This window comes from Orcinus orca, chromosome 5 (assembly GCF_937001465.1).
Source record: "Orcinus orca chromosome 5, mOrcOrc1.1, whole genome shotgun sequence".
In the NCBI taxonomy this organism is placed as follows: domain Eukaryota; kingdom Metazoa; phylum Chordata; class Mammalia; order Artiodactyla; family Delphinidae; genus Orcinus; species Orcinus orca.
Genome location: NC_064563.1, coordinates 92,069,503 through 92,083,427, shown reverse-complemented (window position 1 = coordinate 92,083,427; position 13,925 = coordinate 92,069,503).

The following is a 13,925-nucleotide window of genomic DNA, read 5'->3' as shown; positions in this document are numbered from 1 at the left end:
AGCTAGGTGCTTTGCAGCAACCATATAATGAAGGGATTATTATCCCCATTTTATAGTTTATTAAACTGAAATTCGGGGAATTTAATTCATTTGCTAGGGTCGCACAATTTGGAATTCATGAGTCATGATATATCCCTAGTTTCTCTGACTAGTCCTCCTCACCACAGTGCCTTTACTTAATGAGCCCGCTTGCTGATGACTCTTTCTGGTCTGCAGCCATCCTCCACATGTGCTCTTATTGAGCCATCACAAAAATTTAAATGTTGGCTTAATATATTTTCTATGTTATTATCTGCACCCCATAACCAAGATGACTATCTCTATTAGCTGTGAAGAGTTATCTAAGAATCATTCAGTTGCAGCCAGAACAATTGCAGTGGATCCCATTATGCACCACCAGGATCTCCTGTGCAGACTGAAACATTCTCCCAGCTGCTCGGAGTGCTGGTGGCTAAGAGTGCTTAAGTGAGTATATCTTCAGGACTTACCCCAAATCATGCTCCATTTCCAGAAGCAGTGTGCATCTAAGGACTGATTGATATAAGAATATAAAGACCTTTGCATCGATCTCAGATAACTTTCAAGGGTCATCTCAATAAGAGGGCTCTCCGTAGGATTGGCTGAGGCCTCTTACATAACTTCATTGCAGTTAAATCTCTTCCTCCACTTTCTTGATCCTACTTTCTTCGCTCCCTTCCTAGGTGCTGATTCTGGGAGAACTTCTCAGTAAATGTCCTCAATGCAAAGGTTTGTCTCGAAGGCTGCCTCCTGGGGAACTCAATGTGAAATAGTTGGTGCTGCAGTGGTCTGAAAACACAGGCCTAAAATGAGATTTTGAAGCTGGATCTCTAGCTGGCAAGAAGAGCCCTATTATGTCAGTGTATAGACATAGCCTTTTGCATGGGATAGTGGTACAATTGTCAAAACTTTTACAGGTTGTGAATTTGGATGGTGTACTGGAAGAAGGAAATGCACTAATAGATACAATGTACAAAGTAGTTAAGAAATACAGAGAAATCATGATTACAAGGACTATGAAAGGTGATGACTACTGTTGGGGGCAACTGATGATTTGAAAAAGACAATGAAATGCTGAGGGGGATTAATCACCAATTAAGGACTAAATATGAAAGATAGTTGGCCTCAAAGACAGCAGGTAGGGCTTCCCTGGTGGCGCAGTGGTTGAGAGTCTGCCTGCCGATGCAGAGGACGTGGGTTCGTGCCCCGGTCCGGGAAGATCCCACATGCTGCGGAGCGGCTGGGCCCGTAAGCCACGGCCATTGAGCCTGCGCGTCTGGAGCCTGTGGTCCGCAACAGGAGAGTCCACAACAGTGAGAGGCTCACATACCGCAAAAAAAAGACAGCAGGTAAAGAGGCTCTCATCTTTTCAGCTAGAGAGCTTTCTGTGCCTTCAACATACTTGCCACTTCTAGCTCACCCACTTCAGTTAACATGGTATCACTGATGTAGTGGATAAGTGTGGTGCTCGTGGGATGTCCTCATAGTTCTATTAAGCCTCAGGCCACAGCTGCCTGCCAGTTATTTCAGACTCTGTGTACTACGAGGCCAACAGGCAAGAATGAGGAATCATTGTTTTCACAGATTTAATTTACCTTAGTCTTTATTTATTTATTTATTTTTTTGCATTACGCGGGCCTCTCACTGTTGTGGCCTCTCCCGTTGCGGAGCCCAGGCTCCGGATGCACAGGCTCAGCGGCCATGGCTCACGGGCCCAGCCGCTCCGCGGCATGTGGGATCTTCCCGGACCAGGGCACGAACCTGTGTCCCCTGTATCGGCAGGCAGACTCTCAACCACTGCGCCACCAGGGAAGCCCTACCTTAGTCTTAAGGAGGAGAAGCTGTTATACAGGTGGGGCAGTGAATAATATATTTAGTACCAAGTAATCTTCACAAATTTCTTAACCTCTATGACTCAATCTCCTCATCTATAATAATGGAGATAGTAATATGGTAATAAGAAAGGTTACTAGGAGAATTAAATTAAGATATATAAAGAATTTAGAGCTATTTCTGGTATATAATATATACAAGTACTATATAACATCAGCTCTCATTGTTGTTTCTATGACTTATACCCAAATTTCGTTGCTCACATTTTTAAAAAGGATATTGTACTTTCATTCCACTAGTGACTTGTCACATTTTCAATATCTTTTTTTTTTCTTTTACGTTTTGTTGCTATGGGACTTATTTTCACCTTATGGATTTGTGCAATTAAAATACGACTTTCAGGGGCTTCCCTGGTGGCGCAGTGGTTGGGAGTCCGCCTGCCAATGCAGGGGACGCGGGTTCGTGCCCTGGTCCGGGAGGATCCCACGTGCCGTGGAGCGGCTGGGCCTGTGGGCCATGGCCGCTGAGCCTGCGCGTCCAGAGCCTGTGCTCCGCAATGGGAGAGGCCACAGCAGTGAGAGGCCCACGTACCGCAAGGAAAGAAAAAAGAAAAAAAAAAAATATGACTTTCAGAGACAAGTAATATATTTCTAGGCACTGCTCCTCAATTCAGCTGAATACCACATTAATGGTGGATGCTAGCTGTGGTCGTCATCTGGTTAGCTAAACCTTTCTAAGTATTACTGATGGAGAACACAAAGGCCAGGAAGATTATTTTCTAAATTTTCCCATTAAGAACCAAAAAGTACAAAGTATACCTTGATTTTGCTAATCATGGTGAGGATTTTCTACCGTATGATTATGCAATTCTTCATATACTGTATATACCTGAAAACTGCATGTGATAGTTTACAGTTTTGATGGCCTAAATGTTAGACAAACACTATTTCCTAGATCAGTAGATCTCAAATGGGAGATCAGCATGTATAAGAATCCTAAGGAAATATTATTAAGCTCCAACCTCACTCCATTTTATATAATAACCATTCCCACCTTGGGATGGGTGAGAATGTTGGACATGGGCAATTGGACAAATCCCCCAGGGAATTCTAACAACTCCCCATGGCCAGCATCCACTCCTCACTTTTCTGATTAAGAACTCTGGCTCAGGGCCTTTTCTTTCATTCTGTTCCTAATTCTCTTCCCACGAAAGTTATTCAAACTGTCTAAAGCTACTACATCTGTATAGTTTGTCATCCATATTTCTTGAGATTTTTCTTTCTGCATTAGAGGCAATATGATCTTCTCATTATCTGTAATGTTTCAAATCTGGCTGTTTCTCAAGAACTTGACTCAGAACTTCCCATTTTATTATCCCTAGAGAGTCCTTTTCTGACAAACAAAAAATTACTTTCTCTTTTCTCTATCCCTTGATAGAACTTTATTCAAAAAGTCATTGAAATATATAGATAGTTGACCATTGGTCTGTCATTTTTAGGTATTCCTTGAAGACAGATCTCTGCCTTATTCAATCATATGTCCCCTACATCTACTCTAATGCCTGTGACATAAAAAAAGCATACTTATATTTTTTCCATTTTTCTTTGTGGAGTCAACATAATAGGGTGTGGTAATTCTTACCCTTTTGTATACATAAGAATCACTAGGGGAATCTGTTTAAAAGTAAATTCCTAGCCTGTTCCAGAAGAGAATTTTATTCAACAGATCAGGAAAGGACCTAAGTAATCTGCTTTTTCTGTAGCAACCCCAGGTGATTCTAATAATCATGGCCATTAGAACAGTGGAAGAAACAGCAGTCTAGCATCAACCCATAGAAACTAGATTTTGCCAGTAAACTTAAAGATGATCTGGATCAGAGCAACTAATTCACAATAAACCTGACCATAACGTTAATATATAAACTTAAAATGAGAAATAAAACTATAGAAAGACTTATCAACTAGTCAGTTAATTTTCTCCTGTAGGGAAATTAACATGACACATTATAAAATTGTAAGTCAGAAAATTGGGCTGTGAGCCAGGCCAGTTATGTGGGTGATGTTCCAATAAATGGCCTATTTGAACTTGCTTTATAAGTAAGAAAGTGGTATCATACAATATATGTCATAATGATTTTTATAAAGTTCCTTTAAGCAAAGAAGTATATGGAGTTATAATTTTGCTGAAGAGTTCGGTCTTTTATTTCTATCAGGTTGCAATATCTGGAAGGGTTCTGTGCATTTTCACTTGGAAGATGAAGGAATTTTATGTGCATATACACACATGCTAAAAACCCATGCCAAAGTTAGAAAAGATGAAACAGGATGCCTTTACAAATTTCAGGGGCAACTACAGAAGTACAAAAAAGAGGCTGTCTGTCCTAGCACCATCATCATCAGGGGCTACACGGTCAACTCAAATATCCATTGGCAAATGACCAAAAAAAAGGCGTCAAGCTTCTGCCTAAGAACAAAATAAGAAACCTCCAGGAGAACTATCCCAAAAAGCAGCAGAATATACTCGCAAAAAATCAAGGAGAAAACAACAGATTTGAGCAAGAAGAAAATAGAGTAAAACTCTAGGCGAAGGCCCAAAGAAGGCAGCTTTATTCCCCAGGAACGTCACATAAATAAGCTTCTAGAAAACACCTTTTTCTTCTCTTTCCTCCCCCCAAACAAACCAGTTTAAAATAAATGTATGGAGCTTAAAGTGCTAACATTTCAACTTCTGCTTATTAAGATTTAAGTGGATTTTCATGAGTAAAGTATATTAACTAGCCAAACCTTTGCAATGTCTACTTGACATTACAGTTTAATTTTCAGAAGATAAGGGCAAATGGCAATTCCAGCCTGCAGAATCAGTAGCATAAAATCACCACTGAGAAAATTATATGTGCAGTAGCTTTTTGTAACATGTCTCTAAAACATTAGAGACTAGAAATTAGGGGATCTGGAGATGGAAAAAGAAAACATTAAATTTGAGAAAATATTTCATTTGCACAAAAGCTACTAATGCACATCAACAAGAATCTTTAAAATGTCATTCTGGTAGATTTTAACACTGAGGATATATTATTCACTTTAAAAACACTCTGCAACTGGAGGATATGCTATTTAAAGAATTAAGGGATTTATGTATAATTTTGTTCACTTCTCTGTCACTAATTTGCTGAAGGACCTTGAGAGCAAGTCTCTTAAATGCTCCAAATCTCAGTTTCTTTCTCATTTTCGAAAGATAAAAGAATTCTACAAATCTGGGGCCTTAGATAAACAATTAGTATATGGCAGATGAAAGATAGTCACAGAATCTTTGTTTTTCCTCCCACTGAGAGGTGGAGCCAAATTCCCTTCCAGTTGAATGTTAGCTGGCCTTAGGAATTACTTAGTGAGGAGGCCTAAGATAGCCACATGGTCACAGGGAGAGCAAAGACAGCCAGCCAACTCCCATGTGTTCCAGCCATCCCAGGCCACCTGCCAGATATGTGATTGAAGAAAACTTCAGATGCCTCCAGCCCAGCTACCATTCGACTGTAATCACAGTAGATCCCAAGCAAGAACTGCCCAGATGATCCAGTCATCCAAGAAATGTGAGGAAGAATAATAAGTTGTTTGAAGCTACTAAGTTTTGACGTATTCTATTACATAGCAATAGATAACTGGAAAAGCATAAAAGCTATGCAGAACTCTGGTTTCCTAGAGTAGGTTTCACAACTAGCTTCTGTAAAACTCTACAGTACTATGAGATGTTGCGAAAGGGTTCTACAATAGACAGCAATTTTTTTTTGAACAAGCATAATTTTTGAGCTTTGAACTGCAATGCTTGTGCTCACAATGATGGACAGTGACCATGCAGTTCTGTTATGAGTTTCATTATTGACCCCATATGGAAGCAAACGGTAGAGCTGTGTATTTGGTTGATTCCATTCTCCATTTTGGCATGAAAGGCTGTTGACAATTAGTGTTTTCTGTACTGCAAGAAGGGGATGATGTTAGGTTGATGATAATAACCTCTCCTTCCCAAATTATTTTCCTCAATTTCCTATTATACATAACTGCCAGATTTATGGGCATGAACAAGCTCTATTAGTATAATGGAATTAGCAGGGAAATTTTCATTATAAAGAAAAAAATATGATACACTCAACTTTATTTGCCTCTTTTTTGTTGTTGCAAGACATTGCAATACATGACTTGTATAGATTAGAAATTAACTGTAATGGGACAATTTTTAACATTTTTGCAACTTTTTTCATTTAGTTATTTTTATGTCTTTCTATTTTATATTTCATTAATATTTTCTAATTTATCAACATTTCTGAAGATCCAGTGTGGTTACTTTTGATGATAAGGTATATAGGGGTAGAGGAGAATTTTAGATCTGTCCTAAAAGAAAATTCTGATAAAGTTCATGATGAAGAAATTGAAGATTCCAATCACAAACTGTATAAGCCAGCTTATTGATGACAAGTCACATGATGTTGAAAAGATTTTGTGTAATCAACTAAAGACCAATGGCTTCTCCATATATGTTGAGTTGTCCACAGGTTTCATCAGTAAATGTCATATTTTAGCCTTTGCAAGATTTGAAAATTATTGTGAAATTCATAAATTTTTTTCTGTTGCAAAAAGCTGTCCCCCAAAAGAAAACATCAAATATTTTTCCCTTAATTTTTGGAAATGTGTCTTGGAGAAACTGACTTGTATCTGTACTGATGGTACTCTGTCAGAGATTTTTGTCTCTCTTAGGAAAAATGAAAATACTGAATGTGATCATAACATACTATTTTTGTCACATCAGAAAGGTGCTAGTGTCAAATAGTCTTGGAGATGGAAGGATAGAAGTTCTGGATAATGGTCCAAAAAATGGTTAGTTTTAGTAAAAACAAAAAATATTTCACTTAAGAATATTCTTGGAAACTGTGTGAAGGCTTTTCAACAGGATGTCTTAACTGAAAGGATAACTGCAGAAGTGCTATCAAGAAATTTTGCTGAAATGCTTTGAAGCATGGCTACACAACCCTGGTCTGCAGAACTTGGTGGGCACTTTGCATCACAGGAACCAGTTGTACATATCTCAGCAAGGTCCTGGAGAAAATGTTTTGACTTCAAGTGATGCAATTCTTGGATATCAAAGGAAATGGAATATTTGTAAAGATTATTTTGCAAAAAAAATCATAAAATGTTTCCATTTGCTACTTGGGCCTGAGAGTAAGGAAAAAGATCAGCAAGTTTCAAATCCTATTGAAAACTCTTTTTCTTTTTGGCCACATCCCTTGGCTTGCGGGATCTTAGTTCCCCGACCAGGGATTGAACCTGGGCCACAACAGTGAAAGCGCCAAGTCCTAACCACTGGACCACCAGGGAACTCCCCAAGAACTCTTGAGAATACAGTAAACTCTACTGAACAGTCTTTATGTATGACTGTGTGAAGGAATCTATCTTTGAACAGTCTTCTCAGTCACAGAATGTGAATTTGAGAGACAAGGAAGAACTTAATGAGCTACATCTGATCATATACTGAAGAGAAATTGACTGATCTCTAGAAAAGTTCTGTATTTCTGAAAACAAAACAAAAGTATCCTGCCATTATAAGAAAGCAATGAACATTTTGCTGTACTTTTCAATTTCTTACATATGTGTGTAAGCTTTTTCTTGTTGATCTAACATCAAGAGCAAGGGTAGAAATTGTCTCATTTTGTTGAAAATGTTGGCTCTGGGTATTTATATAATTTTTAACCATAAAGTGAGAATTTTGGCAGCAAAACACAAAACAAAGCAAAAAAGAAAGCAAAGCACATAAGTTTTAGATTAAAGAGGTGAAATTTTACTTTTTCACAGTTAGTTTCAAATATTATATTTATATCATATGTAGACGCATGAATAAGATCAAATAATCAACTCATGCTTACATTTTGATAATTCTAAGCCTATATCTGAGTCTTATATCACTGATTAGAAAATGTACTTTTAAAATTTATATAAAATTTGTGTCATATGTTGTATTTTCACTCAGTGCTTTGGATTATGACTTTACAGTTTTATTATTCATATTGTTAACAGATTTTCATATTGCAAAGAGCCTTAATTCAATCAGTTTGCAGTTTGTATTGCAAATTGAAGTCTACCAAGCCTTATTTTGGAAGAAATAAATATGATTTTGTCTTGAGACAGTTGTTTAACAGAAATTTTTTATGTATACCTTATGTGTATGTAAAACTTAAGAAATGGGAAGAAAAAAATTAACTTTATGAATAGTAAAATTGACCTATTATTTTTTCCAAAAAACTTGGCTAAAATATCCTCTCACTTTTAACAAAAAGTACTATTCTTGCATCTACCATACACCCCTATCTCATTAGCAAACCACATTAAAGGAACATGAAATGAGACTTTTAGGCTAATATGGATAAGGTTAAAAAAATTAAGTGGGACTTTTAAGAAAAATTGAAGTTTCTTTCACCTACAATATCCACTTGTTTTAGCAATTATAATCTTGGTGGAGGGGCAAACTGTACATAAAGAACAGGTTAATAAGTTAGCTATAATAAATAGAACTGTATTTGCAAATGCCACCTTGATTCAAAGGAACACTGGCATTTATTATTGGATTTTTATATCTATAACTGACTGATCAATCAAATATACTGTGAGATATAGATATCACAGTTTTGTGCAGGACTTCCCTTAGACCTGAACATCAGTTTGCATGTTCTTCCAGGTTAAAAAGATTAAGAGAGCCTGATTTACAGTGATGAGTTAAAAAAATAGCATGATGGCAAAGCTTTATAATGAGAATTAAGGTCTAGTAGTATGTTGTTCCCTGGTGCCAAACAAATGTAACACTGTAACTTGATGAACTTCTCTAAAATAGTTGCTCCTGCTGATTACTCAGCTAAACAAAAGTGAGAAATATGAGATGCTGTGGTGACTTTATGACAACAAAAACAACAAAACCCTGAGCTGAACAGTCAATTACTATGCCACAGTTTGTGTTTTATCAAAGGACATATACACATTCATACTTATATAGCCGTGAAATATTCCTAGAAAGATACTCAGTTCAGTGTTTACCTAAAGGGAGAGAGTCTGGTGGTTTGGGTCCAAGAAAGATCTAATTTTCATTTCTATATCTCCACTGTTTGGAGTATTTTTCAGGAGTGTGTATTTTTCCCACAAAAATCTAGTTAATAATAGTAAGTGCCCTTGAGTAATAGCTAAGCCTCTAAGCCCCTACTCCTAGGCTTAAGATGAAGAAAGACATCACTCTGAACAGTTGGGATCAGGGGCAAACAAGGAATCCATAGATGAAGGATTAAGGAGGAGAGAAATTGAGTGAGAAAGGGGTAAAAATTTAGGAGATGAAAGAATACTACAGATTGTACAGTATGACTCCTCACTCCCAATTCTCTCCAATCCTAAGGAAAGTTTAGTTTGAACATGACTGAATTTCTTGTAAAACCTGAAAAAGATTTGACATGAGATCATGAGATGATGTTGGGAAGAAGTGGGAGAAACACAGCTGGTATCTTGTTTGTCTGAATCAAATAATCAAGACTATATTTCATACTTACAGAGAGACAAACATTGAAGGAAGGAAGGAAGGGTGGGGAGAGAGGGAAGGAAGGAAGGAAGGAAGGAAGGAAGGAAAAAAGAAGGAGAAAAGAAAAAGAAAGGCGAGGGAGGAAAAGAGTGAGGGAGAGAGGGAGGGAGGTAAATAGAAATAAGAAGAGAAAAAGAAAATAAAAGAATGGAAGAAAATGAAAGAGAGAAAGAAAGAAAGGAGAAAAGAAGGCAACAAGGAAGGAAAGCCAGAAGGAAAAAATTAAGTGATTTGAGAGAAATCCAGAGCCCCGTCAAAGCTAATCAAAATGCAAATATGCTCATGTTCTATAAAGAAAGGAACTGGAGGAACTAGAAATCAGGGAACTGCTGGTACCTGACATATTAGGAACTAAGGAAGAGAGGAGTGAGTCAGCCCAGAGATTAGAAGATCCAAATGGGAAGAAGGGGGGATGTAGAGAAATGTAGATGCCGCTAACTACTCCTTCAGAAAAACAAGTTTGGAGAAAATGTGAGAAGGAAGGTGTTGGACAGTGGGAGAGAAAGTGACACAGAAGAAAGAAGCATGTAGAGATATTAGCTGAGGCTGAGGTGAGCCAGTTTTCATGGAATAAGCATGATGAATAACAGGAAGGGAGGAGACACAGAAACATGCTGGTAAAGCCGATTATCCGTGAAATATGGCGTAGACTGGATGTAAAGGAGATTCCCCAGAGAGGAACAGTATGGAGTAACAAAGATCCTCTTACATTATCTGAAATATATTCTTACTTGAATGAAACAGTGCAGAAATTTTAGCACTTCCACCTTCAAAGAGCTGAGAAGCCCTTATTTAGGCTAGGGACAGGCAGAAAAATAAAGTGGTAAACAAGGAAGTGAAACCAGAGACTACTATTCAAATCCAAATTCGTGCACAAAGTAGAAAGCTTAAATGAAGTGCCAGGGTACATGTAATGAGTAGGAGTATTTTTAGCACTGTTGCTCAACTCTAACTGAATGACTGAGCATGTGCAGGGCTAAAGAAAGCTTGTAGGTGAAAGGAACAAGAGGAAGGTGAAAATGAACCTCCAAAGTCCCAAGACCAGTGACTTGGGAGAATAAGCTTATTGGTACTTCACTTTGTGGTGGCGTTAAGAGTTACCCAATCATGGAATGGGAGGACACTCTGCTTGGCCCCATTTCACCACATCTTTACTACGTATAAGTATAGAGCCAACTTTGTCCTTTTTCTTTCTCTAAGGACACAGATTCCTGATAAATATTGAAATGAATGGATAGGAGAAAAACCCTACCCAACTGGTTCTTGTTTCTGCTCCTTAGCAAAAAATATTATAATCTAAAGTTTGTTTTAAGATGAATTTAACATTATATTTCAACTGGTCATATGTACTCTATTCCTATATTTGAGGTAGTAATCACATACTCATAAGGTAAAAGTCTAAAGCCTGAAACCCATTAATTTCCATGTGAAAAGTCTTGAAAGTAAAATGCCCAACAATAATATATTAAATTGAAAATGCCCTAATGGTAGAAATTGGCTTTAATTGGCTGTCTCTTTTTCCATATGTACTTCCATTTCTCTACTACAGCATGGCGACATGAGTTTCTGGCATTAACAGCTTTCCAAAATAGCAAAATATCTTATTGATATTTTATAAATGCTCTTACTAAGTTATATTTGCTTAATTACTTTTAGGTTTGTAATTTTAGAACTCTGGTAGTTCCTATATTAACTTATATCTGATGGCAAAATGCTAGTGTTTTGTACATCTTAGAAACATTTCTAATCCTGAATGTATCAGCCACAGTGGACTAGAGAGTATCTTCTTTAATTTTGTGTTGTCACTTCATTCTGTGTCACTCAGTTTCTACATCTGTCATCACTCAAGTTTGCCTAACTTATATTTGCTAAGTTTCCTTGGCAATTACCCTCTCTGAAGGGCCATGCCAGATCCTTTAATTTTTCCAAAAGATTGCCTTTCCTAAGTCATAATTAAATGATAATTTCAAACCCCTCCATGATCCTAACTAAGAAGGTATGGGTAATAAAATGAATGTTTTTTGCTTCTGATATCTGAACTTCATGCTGGACTGCTTATAAATTAAGAAGAATAAAAGTATCTTTTTGCTGATAAATTTATAAAATATAGTAATCTAGAACAAAATAATTTTTTGAAGATAATCACAGCTTTCCTACTTGTTTCTAAAATTTCATGGAGAAAAATTTTTTTTTTTGATAGGAGACATATAATCTCTACATATATGGGTGACCTGGATCTCACTTCCTGTAGTTTTGACCCAGGCATTTTGGGTTTTTCTGAAAAATATTGGAGCAAGGCTTACTGTCAATAGGGACCCAACACATTCAAATTGTTTAAATCTTCATTGTTTAGTTGAGCACTATATGACCAGAAGTCACATCACACAATACTCTAAAGACAGTGTTATTGCCCTTTGATGATGATGTAAATTTAGTAAATATTGGTGAGCCCTTTGGGTTCAGCATGAACTAAAAAGAAGGTTATGGACTTAAATAGAATCTGGGTTGTTTGGATTTTTACCAGACTGTAGACTGTGGCACAGGGCTGAGACTTCCAACACACTCCAGACAGTCCTTGCGGGTGACTCATCTAGTTTTAAGTATCACTGACTATACGCCTCACTGCTTCTTTTCACTTCTATATAGAAAGCCTATGGATCTTTGGGCAAAAGTGAAAAATGAATTTCAAAGGAGGCTTTAACAAATGAATGGCATAGAGTTGGCACCGTGGAGGAAGAAATGAATGGCACAGAGTTGCAGTGGGGGAAGTAATTAAAGTATTTAGAGATTCATTGAATTTAGCAAGCTAAATAAAGGAGCTATGGGTTGGGCTGCATCATGGTTAACATTATGCAGAAATACCACTATTTCCTTTCATTCTTCTCTGGAAATGAATTTAAATCATAGTCTTCCAGTTGCTTTACAGAAGGTGGTGCTTGTGAGAAATTACATGCCATTGAGATCTGGTGCATTGTCATTGAGATGTGTGATTTGATCTGAAGTAAAGGAACTCACAAAGCGCTTTCCACCTGGTTATGACTTAATCATTCTGACAGGGGAGTTCGTGTAACTGGAGATGAGACCTATCCCTCTCCTCGTTGGCCTGTTGATTGGCAAGGCGGTTCACATGGAGCTTGGGTCAGGCTGTTCTTTACACTGTGCATATCTGGTCATATCCTTCAGTGTTTCCATTCCACCTACTGGATAGAGTCCAAAGTTCTTAGTATGACCTAAAAAGCCCTTCACAGTGTGGCTTCTGGCTCCTTCATCCAGCCTTATTGCTCACCACTCCCCACAATGCAGACCCCAGGCTTTGTCATTCAGGATGCCTGCAGCTCCTGCAAGGCTCTCAGGCACACGCTGCAAGGTGCTTTCTCTCTGGTCTATCAGGCTGGTCCCTTCTCTTCAACACACAGCCCAGGCTTTACCTCCTTTGTGAAGGCAACATTTTTTACATCTTATAAAGTTCTCCTTGTTCCCACAATTCCCACAGCTTTTACAGCACTGATCACATTTATCCAGTTCTACCTCTTGAACCGACCACCAGCTCCAGGAAGACAGGAATTGTGTTATATGTATCTTTCTATCCCTTAGAGTATAGCAGTGCCTGAAATAAGATGAGGTCCGTTTTTTTTATATTTAAATTTTTGATGATTATCATTTTGCCTGTAAGGAAAATGTTGCAGACAGCTTCTAAGATGACTTCTAATAAACTTTACCTCCAATATTTTTACTCCTGTTTAATCCTCTCCACTTGGACTGAATTCACTGACTCGCTTCTAATGAAGATAATGCAGCAGACGTGATGGGATGGCTCGAAGGTTAGGTTACAAAAAGACTGTGACTCCCACCCTGGTGGCTCTCTTGCTCTCTCCATTCACCCTCTCTGAGGACAGTCAGATACAGAGAGACCCACATGGTAAGGAACTGAAAAAGGATCTGGTCAACAGAGACAGGGAAAATGAGGCCCTCTGTCCAGCATGCTGTGAGGAACTGAAATTCAACCAATAATCATGACGTAACTAAACTTGAAAGCAGAACCTCCACTACAGTCCCAGCTGACATACTGACTGCTACTTCATGAGAGACCTTGACCCAGAGGCACTCAGCTGAGCTGTGCCTGCATTCCTGACCCACAGAAATTGTGAGAAAAGAAATATTTGTTGTTTTAAACTTCTAAGTTACGGAGTAATCTGTTACATAGCAAAATATAACTAATACAGGGAGTAAAGAATTACACTAAATTATAAACTCTAAATTACGTGGTAGGTAGTATGCTGTGAGTTGGTTTGGTCTTATAACAAAATAGTTTAAAATATAGGCTTTACTCTGTCTGTGTACTTGATGAAAAAAAAAATTCTTCTCAGGCTCCCATAACAAAATACCACTAACTGAAAAGCTTAAAGAACCAATATTTATTTCTCACAGTTTTGGAGGCTGAGAAGGCCAAGACTAAGGTGTTGGCCGACTCAGTT